The sequence below is a fragment of the Lepidochelys olivacea genome (genome assembly GCF_965140295.1).
Source record: "Lepidochelys olivacea isolate rLepOli2 genome assembly, chromosome: 2".
NCBI classification, from domain to species: domain Eukaryota; kingdom Metazoa; phylum Chordata; order Testudines; family Cheloniidae; genus Lepidochelys; species Lepidochelys olivacea.
Window position 1 is genome coordinate 222,668,111 of NC_140412.1, and position 16,153 is coordinate 222,684,263.

Below are 16,153 nucleotides of genomic sequence, written 5' to 3' on the forward strand. Positions count from 1 at the left end.
CCAAACATCCTGTGTGTCATAGAGCCATGGTCAATGGGCTGGCCCCAGTATCCCTGGTTTCAGTGGAGCCTACACCCTCACCCCCTGCAGAACAAAGTCTATAGCAGCATCTTCACTGTGCAACTTCGTGGCTGCTGTAATGGCAGGAGAGCAACCTTGCTGCCACTCCATGGTTTGGGGTAGGATTCCTGACATACACATATATTAACACCTACACCAAGCCCAACTACACAGGTGTGGGGCAGGATTTAGCCCTTGACAAATATACATTATTACCTGATAGGCAGCAATATCCCTTTTAGTTCTGGGCCAATGAGACAAGTGATCTGTTTTTAACAGGTGCATAGATGCATATTTTGATAGGTAGAATAGACTTAGATTTTTACATTTACTCAGTTTTTTTATTAAGGGAAAAGGCAGAATATTCTCAGAAAACTATCAAACATATTTAAGTGCTGAGGCAAACTGTCCAAAATCAGGATGTTTGGACATGAACTCATCTCAGTTCCCCATCTCACTGTTGTTAACGTTATTGAAACGTTATTAAAGTGATTCTATCAGCATTTTGCAATTGTACCCTGCATCCCTCTGGAACACAGGTAGTAGAGAGCTGCTGTGAACAGCAATCTAAAAATCCAGTATCCATTGGGGCTCTATGAGCTGGTGCACTGGGGAACAGGACCCTGGCTTCACTTCTTCCCCATTCCTTTAGGGGTGCAGCAAGCTCCTGATTCAGCAACATGTCAGAGGCTCCATTGAAGCCCAGGGGATTATTCACATACTTAGAGATAAGCATGTGCTGAAGTTCTTTGCTGGAGCAGTCTCTGCACCCTCCTGGCCGTTCCCTCCCTTTGCACTCACATAAGGGCCTGGCACAGTCAGCATCTTGATGCCATCAGCAAACCATTCCAACTCACTGTTTTTCCTCTTTCCTTTTGCTTAGCCAGCGTTTAATACATGATACTTTGTCCCTTGCCCTGTTCCAATATATTTTCCTTAACAGTCTTATAAAGAACCTTATCAAAAGCTCATTGAATAGCTCAGCAGCAAATCATGTCACCTTTATCTAATACTTTATGATCCCTACCAGGCTAGAGAAGTGAGAATTTCCCTTACAGCAGCAATGATGGTTTGGCATTATCAGGTTATAATTCTCCAAGTTCTGCCCTAGTCTGTTTTAAATAAAACTCTCAATCAGTTTGATCAGAGTAAAAGGAGGACTCAGTGGTGTGTGATCCCCAGTGTCTCTCTCTAGGTTCCTTGTAAAAACAATGGAACAAGAAAAAACTCCTTTTTTGTGTGAGCACCTTTGCATTTGCCTTTTACTCTCTCAAACTCCCTGAAGCTCAGGGCACTTTTTCTAATGTCTTTGAAATAATATCTGAGACTTACAGTGCAAATGATTTCTGCAAATATATGCATTTTACAGGGAAAATCTCCACGATGGGGCAAAATCCATCCCTCACTCAGGTCCCTTTATGCCATTCTGGTGGCTTATAATGGGAACCAAAACAGTGCTCAAAGAATTATCATAGAATCATAGAAGATTAGGGTTGGAAGAGACCTCAAGAGGTCATCTAGTCCAACCCCCTGCTCAAAGCAGGACCAACTCCAACTAAATCATCCCAGTCAGGGCTTTGTCAAGCCAGGCCTTAAAAACCTCTAAGGATGGAGATTCCACCACCTCCCTCGGTAACCGATTCCAGTGCTTCACCACGCTCCTACTGAAATAGTTTTTCCTAATATCCAACCTAGACCTCCCCTACTGCAACTTGAGACTATTGCTCCTTGTTCTGTCATCTGCCACCACTGAGAACAGCCTAGCTCCATCCTCTTTGAAACCCCCCTTCATATAGTTGAAGGCTGCTATCAAATTCCCCCTCTCTCTTCTCTTCTGCAGACTAAATAATCCCAGTTCCCTCAGCCTCTCCTCATAAATCATGTGCCAGGACCCCCTAATCATTTCCGTTGCCCTTCTCTGGACTCTTTCCAATTTGTCCACATCCTTTCTGTACTGGGGGGCCCAAAACTGGATGCAGTACTCCAGATGTGGCCTCACCAGTGCCGAACAGAGGGGAATAATCACTTCTCTTGATCTGCTGGAAATGCTCCTACTAATGCAGACCAATATGCCATTAGCCTTCTTGGCAACAAGGACACACTGTTGACTCATATTCGGCTTCTCATTTACTGTAATCCCCAGGTCCTTTTCTGCAGAACTGCTGCTTAGCCAGTTGGTCCCCAGCCTGTAGCAGTGCATGGGATTCTTCCATCCTAAGTGCAGGACTCTGCACTTGTCCTTGTTGAACCTCATCAGACTTCTTTTGGCCCAATCCTCTAATTTGTCTAGGTCACTCTGGACCCTATTGCTACCCTCCAGCATATCTACCTCTCCTCCCAGTTTAGTGTCATCCGTGAACATGCTGAGGGTGCAATCCATACCATCATCCAGCTCATTAATGAAGATGTTGAACAAAATCGGCCCCAGGACTGATCCCTCAGGTACTCCCTTGATACCGGCTGCCAACTAGATATCGAGCCCTTGATCACTACCCGTTGAACCTGACAATCTAGCCAGCTTTCTATCCACCTTATAATCCATTCATCCAGTCCATATTTCTTTAACTTGCCGGCAAGAATACTGTGGGAGACCGTATCAAAAGCTTTGCTAAAGTCAAAGTATATGCCATGTCTTCAACCTTTAATCTTTGGTGCAGAGAAGTGAATGGAAGCATATCAGAAATGGGAGGGGGAGTGGCCAGAGCGCTCTGCACTTCTGCTACTCTGGACTGCAGAGCATCCCATTGGTAGCTGTGGGGGGGAAGGTTGATAAGTTAAAGCAGCTCAGGGGCTGCTTTAATTTATGCCATGATTGTGCCCCAGAACAGCCCAGCATCTGGGAATACAAAGATTACTAAAGACACCTTTGCTTCCACTCCTTCTCCTAAATTTAGCCTTCTGTGCTGTGCCTCCATAAGAGGCACATCAAGACCCTGGCTTTATATCTTCATGAACCACTGGGATGGATGGGTAATTCAGGGAGAGCAGAGAGCTCGAGAACTTCCAGAACACATAATTTAAAATTATTTGAAATGCCATTAGCCACAAAGGGAAATCAGGGGCGACAAACTGCTCCTTTGGAATTTTAGTTAATGATAATAATACCTAGCTCTTCTGTAGCACTTTTCATCCATAGATCACAAAGTGCTTTACCAAGGAGGGCAGTATCATTATCCCCATTTTACAGACAGGAAAACTGAGGCACAGGGTGATTTTTTTTTTAAGTGACTTGCTGAAGGTCACCCAGTTGCAGAACCAGGAATTAAACCCTGGTCCATCTGAGGCCCAGTTATGCCCCAAAGTGAATGTTTATGATTGTGATTATGCCTTATCTATCAGAGATACAGCCACCAGTACCACTTCCTGTTCTTTAAAAACCTGAGCCTATAAACATAATAGTAAAAGTAAGGGCCTTTCGCCGGATCACTCAGCAAGGAAGTTTGACATGCAGCACAGCCAGCAATGTGCTCTGAGAAGGTCATTTTTAATTGAAAGACGATCCCATGCTTAAAGAGAGAATTATGGCACAGATCGTACCATAAGTGCACTGGTCTACCCTGGGGATCGTTAAGAGCCTCATTGCCCGACGAGGAACTCTTGGATGCAGTGTGGGGAGACAATGCCTGTCAGAACTCATGGGTAACAGAACTCACAGAACTCACAGTGCAACACCCTTGGGATGGTGCAGCATGTACTACCCTACACCACTGGCCAACTCTGCAGGTTGACACATAAGGGTCAACCATGGCCCAGCCTCCCTCCCCTGTTTTAGGGTGGCTTATACCATTGCAGGTGCTAGCAGGTATGGCAGCTAGGAACATGGCTGGCCAGGCATGTGCACAATACCTGAGTGGCACACATTTTGGAGATTTGCATGTATTCATCAGAGGCCTGATCCAAAGTCCATTGAAGTCATTGGGGGTCTTTCCATTGATTTCAAGAAGCTTGACATCAGGCCCTAGACATGTACAATTATGCATGCTTAATTGTGAATATCTGAGCCAGTACACCTGAAGCTTTGCACACTGGAATGCCCCATCATACACTGAAATGCACAAAAATCACATATTGGGTCCAGTTCACTGCATGAGTTCTCTCTTTCCTCTTTGTCCCTCTTCCCACCACTGGTACTGTCCTATATACATTATGAACATAACATCCTATGTAGCTGAGTGGTAGGAGTGTGAAATCTGAAGTATGTCACACCTTCACAAACTTTTGATGGTTTTTCAAGGCCATTGGATTATCAGTTCACTTCAGCAAACGATCCGAGACTGTACTGCACATCTCAAGGCTGCTGCCTGTCAAATGACACCATCCATGCCAAAGCAGCTGGAAAAACAGCAAAACTATTCACTGGGGAATCAGAATTGTTTCAGACAGACTTGGGAAATTATATTATAGATATTAGTATTCAGGGATGGCCATAGGATCTGTTTTCTGCCCTTATCCAGAGAGTTGTCCTTGCCACCTCCTCTGTTCTGCAGTTGATGTTTATTCTCCACCCCAGAGAATTAACGTTCAGGAGAGAGAATGTGTCTTGACTTTAAATCTTTATTTATCACCATCACAGTCAGACAGAGTATAAAGGGATTGCAGAGACTCCTAGTTCTTTACAGGAACTGCAGCATCTATTGTAAGAGGAGACAATAGATTTTTCAGGGGACATTCCCTCTTGAACAACTTAGTCCTTCAGAGGGGCATATCTTCATTCCTTATGTTCAGACAGGACACTCAGACAAAGCTACCTGTCCAGGAAAGGCTAAAAGAAATGTTTCTGTTAGCAAAATCATGTATTTTTTAAAAGGAAACTCCTGCTAACAGAGTATAGATATATTGGTCACACTTTATATCGAGGTTCCATTTATAAACATTTATAAAGGGTTAATAAATGTTTTAATAAATGGTCACCCAATTGTTGTCAATTTTTATAAAATCAATAGATTGCCTATAACCATGGCCTATAACCATCTATACAACACCTACTGCTGCTATGTTTATAATCACATGCAACACACATTACTCATTTCTGTAACATGCTTACAGCATACAGTAATAATTTATTAACCCTTTATGAACTATTAGAAATGGAACCTTAATGTAAAGTGTGACTGATATATTAAGACATATGTGATAAAAAATAATAGAGCAGTGATAAATATTAGCTAGTTTTTTAGGGCCTTATTCAATGCCCCACTGAAGTCAATGGAAAGACTCCCATTTATTTAAATGGCCTTTGATCCAGGGCGGCTCACTGAGACTGAGAGGATATATATTTTTTGGAAAGTTCCAAAGAGACAACAGTCATTAGTTAACATTTAGGGCTTGTCTACACTTAAAACACTACAGCGGCACAACTGCAGATGAGACGCCATAACACTTCAATGTAGACACTACCTATGCCTACTGGAGGGCGTCTCCCATCAGCACAGGTAATCCACCTCCCAGAGAGGCGGTAGCTAGGTTGATGGAGGACCTAGCGCTGTCTACACGCAACTTAGGTCATCTTAACAACACCATTCAAGGTTGTGGATTTTTCACACCCTTGATCGATATAGCTAAACTGACCTAATGAGTAGTGTAGCCCAGACCTTACTTTACATTATCAGCAAGAGACCCTAATTAGGACTAGGGTCCCATTGTATCAGATGCTGAACTAATGTATAAGATGACACAGTCCCTTCTCTCAGGAGCTTACATTCTAGTGACATAGATGGGGGCAAGAGAGGTACAGTGAAATATGTTTAGATATTCTTTATATTATATAGAAACATATTTACATATTATAAACATATTATATATTCTATTATATAAAAACATGTTTATCCACGCATACACAATCGCATTTGAAAATATTATAGTGTAAGTGCCAGCTATCCTCTTATGCCCCTCAACCTAATCCCTAATAACTGGTTCATGTTTTACAGGCCTTGTGACAGAGGTGGGTCTTGAGGAGAAATCTGAAGGAGGAAAGTGAATTTCTTGACTAGCCTTTAATTCTATAATAAACTAAACCAACCACGGAGCATTAAACAACCTTCAACTTTGGGAAAAAGAAAAGGAGGACTTGTGGCACCTTAGAGACTAACAAATTTATTAGAGCATAAGCTTTCGTGAGCTACAGCCCACTTCATCGGATGCATACAGTGGAAAATATAGTGGGGAGATTTTATATACACAGAGAACATGAAACAATGGGTGTTACCATACAGACTGTAACGAGAGTGATCAGGAAAGGTGAGCTATTACCAGCAGGAGAAGGGGGGGGGGACCTTTTGTAATGATAATCAAGGTGGGCCATTTCCAGCAGTTTACAAGAACAGTAGGAGGGGAAATAAACAAGGGGAAATAGTTTTACTTTTCACTACAAAAGGTTCCCCCCTCCCTGCCCCCACTCTCCTGCTGGTAATAGCTCACCTTTCCTGATCACTCTTGTTATAGTGTTATGGTAACACCCATTGTTTCATGTTCTCTGTGTATATAAATCTCCCCACTATATTTTCCACTGAATGCATCTGATGAGGTGAGCTGTAGCTCACAAAAGCTTGTGCTCTAATAAATTTGTTACTCTCTAAGGTCCCACAAGTCCTCCTTTTCTTTTTTGCGGACACAGACCAACACGGCTGCTACTCTGAAACTTTGGGAAAGTTTCAGTCCAGATCTGGAGCCCAACTCTGTGGGTTAAGCACAACCCTGTGCAGAACATTTCCATCCAAAGTTCTGACCCTTCTGTCCAGACGCAGGCAGAGCTCCCATCGAATTCAATAGGAGTTTTGCCTGCACGTGGAGACAAGAGAATTGGGCCTTGTATCATCAGACAACAGTGACTGGTCACAGCTTCCATTCATTTCTGATAGTCAAGGCTTTTTAAAAATAAAGAATTAAGAGTTTGCTAAAACCTAACAACATGCCAGTATATTTCAATGAAGCAGGAAGATGATTCCAGCAGTTTGGGGCTGCAAGCCTAAAAAGCTACGCCTGTGTCCTATAGTTGTCTGTTTATCTCCAGACGCTTTGAAATGAATGGACTAGTTTTAGGAAAGGGAAGATCTGCAGCCAGCATTGGATAAAAGGAAACAAAACAATGCTGTAAATAAGGTCTAAATGATCACAAACATACACATAACACAGGGTTGTTGTTCCATTGCTAGCCGCTGAACACTTTGATGTTTTCTTTTGCTTACAGCATTCCATCATCTTTCATAGAACTGTGCTTGATAAATGTGTGTCCTTAGACACCCAACTGAAAAACAACAGCATCGTTCTTGGCATTGTTCTTACATTCTCCCAACTTTGGGGGTGAAACAAAGTACAGCATGTTCCAATGCTAGCTGTACAGAGAACTTAAAAACATGTTTATGTGAGACAAGCCAGAAGCTGGGAGGATTAGTCATTCTGTGTCATTCCTCGCCACCCGGAGCCTATTTCAGGAACTGCTTCAAAGTTCAAATCCAAGTCACAATGAATCCAGCTTGCTTTTTCTAGGAGCTATTTATTCTGATTGTTGCTGATACACAGATCAGTACATAATGGAAAACATCTGTAAGCAGGGTCTGAATGAGCTCTCCCCTGACATCGAGTGACATACTGTGGGAAAAGACTTCAGGAGCAGATTGTATTTACATAGACACACCTGCTCTGCCTAGGTGTTCAGCAGACAGACCTGCTTTGCCAAAGTGATCAATTTTGGCAGGTTTTGGGTTGCAATTCGCTTTCATGTTGAGTGCAGGAGTAATTAAATGTTGTTATCCTTATTGTATGAGTAAAAGGCAGGAGAACTGTGCTTAGCATGCACCTGATTCCTAAATTGAACCTAACTTGCTGAGCAGGGCGTAGGGATGCCAAATCCTACTCAAGATGAGTGGTGTGGTCTCTGTTGAAAGAGTTTTAGAGGCTATTTGAGGCTTTCTCTATGGTGACTTCAGAAGCTGATCTCATTTGCATGGACTCTCTCATTCTGCGTAGGTGCTCAGCATGATGGGATTGCTTGCCCAAATGATTACTTGTGGCTGGTTTTGGATCCCCAGTCTCCTTGTTATTGGGGAAGGAGTAATAAAGGGTTGTTATCCTTGTTGTGTGAACCAAGGGCAGCAGAACTGTACCTGGCCATACCCCAGTGGAGGGACTCATCCTCAACTGAACAGCACTCATTAGGCAGGGGACATGGGTTCCAAAGTCCAAAGAGGTGGGAAATAGGTGTTTGTATCTGGTAGTGTGGGTGTCTCCTTAGTATAAATAAAAGAGCTAATTTAGACTCAGTTGAGAGTCTTATTACACTCTCTGGTCCCACTGAGAATTACTAAAAGAAACTACACTATCTGCTAAGAAGCTCCCTGAAAAAGCTCAGGAACAAATCTGTGCAGACATATGCCTAAAACTCTGACCAGGGGTATTCTATTTGCTACCCAACATCCATAAACCTGGAAATCCTCGATGCCCCATCATCTCAGGCATTGGCACCCTAATAGCAGGATTGTCTGGCTATGTGGACTCTCTCCTCAGGCCCTATGCTACCAACACTCACAGCTATCTTTGAGACACCACTGACTTCCTGAGGAAACTACAATGCAATGATCTTCCAGAAAACACCATCCTGGCCACTATGGATGTAGAAGCCCTCAACACCAACATTCTACACAAAGAGGGACTACAAACTATCAGGAACAGTATCCCTGATAATGTCATGGCAAACCTGGTAGCTGACCTTTGTGACTTTGTCCTCACTCACAACTATTTCACATTTGGGGACAATATATACCTTCAAGTCAGCAGCACTCCTGTGGGTACCCGCATGGCCCCACAGTATGCCAACATTTTTATGGCTGACTTAGAACAATGTTTCTTCAGCTCTCGTCCCCTAATGCCCCTACTCTACTTGCGCTACATCTGGACACATGAAAAAGAAGCCCTTGAGAAATTCCACCATGATTTCAACAATTTCCATCCCACCATCAACCTCAGCCTAGACCAAGCCACACAAGCGGTTCATTTCCTGGACACTACTATGCTAATAAAGCGATGGTCACATAAACACACCTATACCGGAAACCTACTGACCACTACACTTACATCCAGGACACACCACACGATCCATTGTCTACAGCCAAGCTCTATGATACAACCGCATTTGCTCCAAACCTTCAGACAGAGACAAACACCTACACGATCTCTATCAAGCATTCTTAAAACTACAATACCCACCCGCTGAAGTGAAAAAACAGATTGACAAAGCCAGAAGAGTACCCAGAAGTCACCTACTACAGGACAGGCCCAACAAAGAAAATAACAGAACGCCACTAGCTGTCACCTTCAGCCCCCAACTAAAACCTCTCCAGCGCATTATCAAAGATCCACAACCTATCTGAAAAATGATCCCTCACTCTCTCAGATCTTGGGAGACAGACCAGTCCTCACTTACAGACAGCCCCCCAACCTGAAGCAAATACTCTCCAGCAACCACACGCCACACAACAAAAACACAAACCCAGGAACCTATCCTTGCAACAAAGCCCGATGCCAACTCTGTCCACATATTTATTCAAGTGACACCATCATAGTACCTAATCACATTAGCCACGCCATCAGTGGCTCGTTCACCTGCACATCTATCAATGTGATATATTCCATCATGTGACAGCAATGCCCCTCTGCCATGTGCATTGGCCAAACCGGACAGTCTCTATGCAAAAGAATAAATGGACACAAATTTGACCTCAGGAATCATAACATTCAAAAACCAGTAGGAGAACATTTCAGCCTCTCTGGCCACTCAGTAAAAGACTTAAGGGTGGCAATTCTGCAACAGAAAAGCTTCAAAAACAGACTCCAACGAGAAACTGCTGAGCTTGAATTAATATGCAAACTAGATACCATTAACTTGGGCTCGAATAGAGACTGGGAGTGGCTGGGTCATTACGCTTATTGAATCTATTTCCCCATGTTAAATATCCTCACGCCTTCTTGTCAACTGTCTAAATGGGCCATCTTGATTATCACTACAAAAGTTTTTTTTTCCTGCTGATAATAGCTCATCTAATTAATTAGCCTCTTACAGTTTGTATGGTAACTTCCACCTTCTCTGTATGTATATATATATATTTTTTCTTACTATATGTTCCATTCTATGCATCCGATGAAGTGAGCTGTAGCCCACGAAAGCTTATGCTTTAATAAATTTGTAAGTCTCTAAGGTCCCACAAGTCCTCCTGTTCTTGTTACACACTGCAGAGCTGAAATCACTGATACCTAGGTGTAAGTATTAGATCTACTTTGGGACGGTGTCTCTATTGCACGATACTGCCCAGTGTGCACCAGCAGTGAGGCTCCCCCACTAACAGCTGAAATCACTGATTACTGTGTTGGGGTTGGGGGCGGGGCTGAAGACATCTTGATGAGTGGCTAGCCAGGCAGCTGGAGGAGAGGTGTGGCAAGCCGCGAGCAGGGCGGTTGGCAGAAAGAAGTGGCCAGCAGGGCGCTGGTGGAGAGGTGTGGCAAGTGGCCAGTAGGACAGCTGATGGAGATGCATGGCCAGCAGGGCGACTGGTGGAGAGGCGCAGCAAGCAGCCATCAGGGCGACTGGTGGAGAGGTGTGGCAAGCGACTAGCAGGGCACTGGCGGAGAGGCATGGCAAGTGGCCATCAGGGTGACTGGTGGAGAGGCGCAGCAAGCAGCCATCAGGGCGACTGGTGGAGAGGCGCGGCAAGCAGCCATCAGGGCGACTGGTGGAGAGGCGCAGCCAGCAGGGTGGCTGGCGGAGAGGCATGGCAAGCGGCCAGTAGAGAAGCTGTTGGGGCGACGAGTGAGTACAGCGTGTAAGGTGCCTCCTTATCCCCCCCACCCCACCTTCCACACAGGGTGGGAGTGAACTCTGCGGATGAACCTGTGAACTCTGGGGCTGCACTGGCCAAGGACAGCAACTGTGAGTGGGGTACAGAGAAGGGATGGGCACATTAAAGGGACTTTTGGGTTTCTGGACTTAAGATCCTGAGGGGAAAGGACACTGCCCAACTTACTTGGGGGTGGGTCTTTTGCTCATGGTTTGTGTTTATGAACCCTAATTGCGGTGTTTTCCCAAATTAATGCTGAGTTACTTCCCTCCTTTTATTAAAAGTTTTTGCTACACTCAGACTCTGTGCTTGCAAGAGGGGAAGTATTGCCTCTCAGAGGTGCGCAGGGGTGGTGTGTAATTGTCCCAGGTCGCTGGGTGGGGGCTTGAACGAGTTGTGTGTAGTATTGTTGAAAAGGAACCCCTAGATACTGAACCCAGCCTTGTTGCTGCTGGCTCCACATGGCAGAAGGGTTACTACTGTATGAGCTTTTACTATTCTGGGCTGTCCACTTGTGACTTTTGTACTTTAAATAAAGCTGCACCTGTGTGTCCAGTACACGCTTCTGGCAAGAAGAATTTCTTTCCGCCTAAAGTGGAGCCTGGAAAAGTTTTCAGAGACCTGGGCTCAGTGACGTCAGGTGGGAAATGTATGTATGATCCCTGGCTCTAGACTCTCACTCCTCAGGATGGTAGGAGCTTGGAGGGCTGCAGAGGTAAGAGGCTTGCCCATGGTCTGTGAGGAGGATGAGTGCTTAGTGTCATCCTACACCAACGCCTCCAGTTGATGAACTCCTAGCAATCCCTCTAGCTAGACTGATTGACTTCAGAAGGAGTCCTCATCCACATCCTCTTCACTCAGAAGGATACTGGCCATTACACAAGGTCTAAAGAGGATGTGTTAGGGACAAGGGGATAGTAACTGGATAAAATGTAAACAGGTCTATAGCTAAACCAGCAAAGGTGGGAGGTGGAACAGTAGGGATTGACAGCTTGAGAAGCACTGGGGTGGGATGGCAAATTCACATTTATACTGCAACTTTGTAGTTATAGGTGGAGCTGGAAGCCTAAAGTTAAGGTCACCTGATACTTCCCATTATAAGACCCTATTTTCAGTTTCTTATAACTTTACCAAACTTTAACTGTTGAGACTGAAGTTTTCCATGCCCCGTGAGAACCTCAGGTTGAGGGCTTTTTGGTTTTATTTATTTGTTTCAACTAAAATGGCCCAGCTATTTCTGAGAATGAGATTAGGGGGAAACGTGGAGGGTTTTTTGTCCATGTTAAATAAATTATTACAACCATTTTATTGAGAAGCTCTACTGCCTCCATGCTGTGGAGTAGGGACTTGAAATTTGACAGGTGGTTATCCTCTTGTCAGGATGAGCCTTTGGCTATTCCCATGGGGAAAAAATGCTGATATTTGACCAAGTTATAAGCCTTTGAAAAATCTCAGTTTGTGTATGCTCAGTAGAGACTCATCAGAGTTTGGCAGCTAAATTCTCCAAAGATTCCATCTGCACTGAGCACACTCCAGCCCAGGGCTACAAGGAGACTGGGACCCGGACCCAGTGTGGAGCCAGAGTGAACATGCTCAGGAGGGAGACTGGGAATGAATGAGGAGAGTGCTAAGAATTTACAGTCCCAGAGCTTCCCCAAAAAGCTTACGATTGAACTATAAGACAAGAGACAACAGATGGAGCCAGGTGGGAAAGTACAATGAGAAAATATTGGTCAGCACGATAAGCAGTAGTCTCAGCACACCAGCAGCCTCGCCGTTGTCAAGTTTTTTGTAGGCTACACAGGAAAAGGAGAGTTATAGGGAGCCATGCAGGCAACCTCCACCTCTGCTCAACAAGAAAACAAAAGTGGTTTCCAAATTCTGTGAAACTTTTTAGGAAGAACTGAAGGTTAAAAATGCAAGTGACAAGTGGCACAATGACGTTAGCACGGCACAGAAATCCGTTCCTCAGTTCAGGGCTTTAAAGCGGTTAGGTCTGTTTCTCCAAAAGGAAGTGCCCATTATGCCCCTCAAAGACCGGTGCTGCAGGTATAGCGCATTCTAGGATGTACCAATTGGCCTTCAGGGAGGAAGCACTGACAAAGACAGCTGTGCCACCGGCCTGGGGGCAAGAGGATCAAGGATGAGTAGTGGAGCTTTGTGCATGGGAGAAGTGAAGGACATTTGACAGCAGACTGAGTAAAGTTAATTACTGTTGGTTCGTGGTAAGAAAAGTCAAATACAATAAAAAACAACTGGGACTTGATCAAAAGCTGGATGATTGAAGGGGGGTGCGTAGGGCAGTACAATGGTTTAAACCACCAGCTTTGCCTTATTGACAGTGTTTGCTCAGAAAAGGTCCAGGAGTGGAACAGCAGTGAAGGTTGGGAGTAAAGTGAATCATCAGAGATGTGGATTGTAGTTTGCACCATGTGTGGCTCAATCCAGGTCTATCAGTTTTTCACTTTTAGAATAAATGATTATCCTAATAAATCATAACATTAGCCCCATGTGGCACTTTCCCTATTCCCTGTACTTCACAAACATTATCAAACGCTCTGAGCATTCAGACTGGAAAAAGCTAGAGAAATAGCCTTTTACAATAATTACATTTCTGCCTGTTTCCATTACAGCATGCGTACATATTGTTAAAGGAGTCTACTGCTATGTGACTCCAAACGCTAACAGAATCGGGTGTATCACTTAGATGTCATCGTGTGCTGCCCTCTCCTGTCCAAACACTCACTAACAAATCAAATCCTTAGAAACATGGAGTTTTCCCTCTTTTGTTGTGAACACAGTTGATCCAATTCATTTACACTTTTAAAAACAAATTAACCATTGTTTTTTCAACTTTTCAATATCTCAAATAGTACGTGACAATGCATGGAAACCAGTACAGCCTTGCTGCCAGTGTATGGCTTTGGTCATCTTCTGTCCTTTGATGCAATTAATAGCTCTAACACACAGATAATATTAAAGCATACAAAACAAAAGGACCCGCTGAGTGATAGATATCTATTTAGGCTGAACTCATAACTGTCGTACCTTATCATACATTCAGAAAAGAAAATTGAAATAATATACCAACGTTGTTATAGCTGATGTCCAACAATAAATAGAAATAAAAAGGGGAATAATGCATGAGACAATCTTTCATTTTCATAATTAATTCAAGAATTTACTTTGACCTGACATATGGGAACTCCACAGAGAAATCCTTCCCCAAACTTCATGATGGCTCCTTATATAAAATAAATGTTTTTCCATTCCAGACCAAGAACCAAATTCTCTCTCTGTTTCTACATGTACAGCTCTCAGCGATGCCAGTGGGACATATTTAGTTCTCAACTACACTGGTGTGAATCTTATGCAACTCCATTGACACCAATAACTTTATTCCATATTTATATCAGTGTATCTGTGGTGAGAACCTGTCCTGTTGATTTCACTTACATTTCAGGGTAGACCCTTCGTCTAGGCACCTTTTATGGAAAACCTGTGTTATTATATATATAATACAATACTGGATATATATAATATTATTGTATATATAATGTTGTGTGTGTGTGTATTTATCTATCTATATAAACTAATTATAAATATAGATATAGAAATACTGATTTGTTAAACCACACAGTTAGGGAGAGTAGAAAGAAAGAAAGAAAGAAAGAAAGAAAGAAAGAAAGAAAGAAAGAAAGAAAGAAAGAGAACCATTCTGTGTTAAAGCATGGCAGGGGAGATAGGGCAAGGCTGGTCTAACACAGAGATGGGCCCAAACCACGAATTAGAGTCCAGATTTCTAACAATTCACAGTTCAAAGTTGATGAGATCCACAGTTATGTTTGAACCCATTTCTAGATTCAAAATACCTAGGACCAAATACACCACTGACATAAGCAGGCACAACTCCCTTATCTTCCCTGGGGTTGTACACATTTACCACAGTGGTCAGCTTGCCCCTCAAACTCTAGTAAACAACACGTTTGAAACATGCCTGGGTTGACTCATCCCTCATAGATACATTTAACTCAATAGAGTTTAGTGCAAGCGTGTCTCATAGATGATACCTTAAAAACCAAGGTCAGTTTTGCTCTGCACAGAGGTTGAAAGTCTTATGGAACTTTTTGTTAGAGAAGGGATTTGCCCTGGTATTCTTGGCCACTATTTAATCTTTCCCCAGTTGCCGTACTGTTGTCTGCCTGGGTGCTGCCCTGCACCTGGAGGGGCTGGGTTTCTGTAACATGTGAAATGCTACCCGAATGCATATAGGTTACAAAGTGCTGTGGCACTCCCATGGGAAAAAAGGTGTGATGTAATTTATAATGTTATTACTAAAGTAAACTTCTGAGTGTTGCTATTCTTCTGTCCCTGCTTGTTGCTGCTAAAATTATAGGAGCTGCATATTTACAGTTTTGTTTTTTCCCCATTGTGTGTCTGATTTCACTAGTTGTAAGATCTGACGGAATTGGTGCGGAAAATCTTTCTTGGTCAAATACATCTGGATTCAAATAAATATTCAAATAAACTAAAAAAAACCCACAAAACCAGTGAGATTTTCTTGACTGATATTTTCAGACAATGTAGCTTCCTATTTTAAGGTATTTTGTTGTTAAAATAATCTAAATTGATGGGAATAGCAATGCAAATAGTCTAAACCATGTCAGTTACATTGTCACAAGGGTTCAACTGCATCAGTATGCAAGCACTTAGCAAAGGGCTCATATCAACACCCCCAGTTAGTTCTAGCTTTAGATACCAGAGCATGGAAGTCCATCAGTGGTATCGACACCATAATATACACTCCTGTCCTTGTTTTAAAAGCTTTAATTCTAATTCAGCAGCACTGAATACACTGCCCCCATAGCGTAAGAAGCAACACAAAAAACGTGTGTGGTTACAATGTTAACAATGTATTAAATATCAAACAGATCATCCAGACCTCTGGATGGTACAAAGCTTGAGTTGCATTTGGACAATTTCTGAGCAGCTGGCCAATTTAGTCTGACATTTACTGCACACAGCAATCTTTTGTGACCCACTGGTCTGTACCAGAAATCCCTGCCGTTCTACAAATAGAGACAGCAGTAGATCTATCCAGAGCCTTAATGTAATTCTCAGAGAGGTTAATGTGTCAGACTCTACCCAGGCTTCAGCAGCTCTGCTAATGGCACATTCTGTTCTGTTATTTAGCTGGAAAGCAAACTCTACTGAGTCCAGGGAGAATCTGCTTCCATAGCTTGAAAGTAAATGGAAATACTGCTGTG